Genomic DNA, 1,998 nt, shown 5'->3' on the forward strand with positions numbered 1-1,998 from the left:
TAAAATTATTATCGAGGTGCATTTTTATAATTTTTAAATAATACATTTTTTAAGTATGTATAGTTTTGAATATTACACTAATATTAATAGTATAACATTATGCTATAATATATCTTATCCTAGACGTAAATAATTTTTAAATAATTCATATTTAAACAATGTAATATACTAATATTAATATAGACTATTATAATCTTTTCTTTATTTTTTTTTTTTTTTTATAGAGACACATTTTTATAATTTTTAAACCAAACATTTGTTAACTATGTTCTAAATTATTATATTAATATCAATATAAAAAATATTATATTATGTTATTTTAGTAACAGAAAAAACAAACAACTTGAATTTTTATAATAAACTAGTTTTCGAAAAAATCGATTTTTGGTTTTAGTGTAACTCTAAAAAAAATAACCGTAGATGCATGAAATTTTCACTGAATGTTAGTGAAACATGTATTTATATTGATAAAACAATTTTTCTTTGTCAAAAACCTTATAAATGTAATACAAGGTTCCTAATAAGTTGTTTGAATCAAAAAAAAAGTTGAGCGTAAATCCACAATATTTTTTCTATGAGCGTTTGAATTTAGAATGTTGACAAAATTCGTAAAATCACAAAAATGAACAAATTATTTTGATTTAGGAATTCATACAAATTTTCTTTTTATACCTAAGATTTAAAAATTGAATACAAGATTCTTTATAAGTTAAGTCTTAACACTTCTACCGTAAAGCCAAATTAAATTTTTATGAGAGTTTGGAATGGAAATTTGTCCAACATTTTATATTCATTATATTTCTCAAGTAGCGATTTTCTTATTTTGTTTTAATTCAAAAGGGAATAACTTTAGACACTTGAAATTTACATCATATGTTTATTTCATAAATATTAAATTCTTATAGGTACTTGATGAAATGTTCAGTCAAAAAACATGAACATTTAATACAGGACTCTTGATATATTGCTACAATAGCAGTTGAATAAATAATAAAATAATTTTTTATATGCATTTAAAGTTCAAATGTTGACAACATTTCTCAAATTCAAAATTCAAAAATTATTTTGTAGTTAAAAATGCGTCCCATGTCGACCGTTGTCCATGAAACATCGTTCGCTACTACTCCGTTCAAATTTTTTTTTTTTATACTTTATACTGCACCGATTTTCTCCATTCAAAGACGTACATCTCGAATAAAGGAAGCTGTGTCGAAAGAACTGGGCACCACATCTGCAGCTGCACCAGCATCTCCCTTAACTTCGGTAACGTTAAAAAAATAATTACTCAACTAATTGCTATCTTCTGTACGGCAGCCGCGCCACGGTCGGTCACCAGGCCGGTTGCCGCGTACGTCTTATCGCCGCGCGATAAGCACTACATCCTAATTACCTGCGTGCACTATGGCATCATATAAATCTAAAACCGTCGTATCTCCTTTAATTATCCCTAAATCACGTATACAGAGCGTGCCAAATAAATCACCAAACCAATCTGCCCATTCAGAGCTTGGGGATGACTGGACCACTCCGACTGTTAAAAAACGTGCAAATCCGCTTTCAACATCCCCAGACTCAAACCCAGCAACAAACACAAAAAAATTCGCGTCTCAAAATCGTTTCGCAATTTTCTCCGACCCGGTTGACGAAACCGAACAAATGGAACAAGATTCAGACCTCAATGAACCTCTCTCCGCCCAAATCAAACCTCCACCACCTATATATTTTATTCGCACTGTTAAGGACTACAAAGCCTTTTGTGATAGCATCAAAGAAATAACAAAAGGGGAACCTTTTTCGTGCAAAAGTTCCATTAATGGTATCAAACTGTCCACTAGCTCTGCTGATTCTTATCGCACTGTGATTAAATTTTTACAATCCAACAAAGCTGATTTTCATACGTTTCAACTTAAAGAAGACAGAGCCTTCAGAGTTGTTATCAGGAACTTACATCACTCAACTCCAATTTCTGAAATCAAAAACGAACTTATAGCTCTCGGG

Source organism: Myzus persicae, unplaced genomic scaffold (assembly GCF_001856785.1).
Source record: "Myzus persicae strain clone G006 unplaced genomic scaffold, MPER_G0061.0, whole genome shotgun sequence".
Classification (NCBI taxonomy): Eukaryota; Metazoa; Arthropoda; class Insecta; order Hemiptera; family Aphididae; genus Myzus; species Myzus persicae.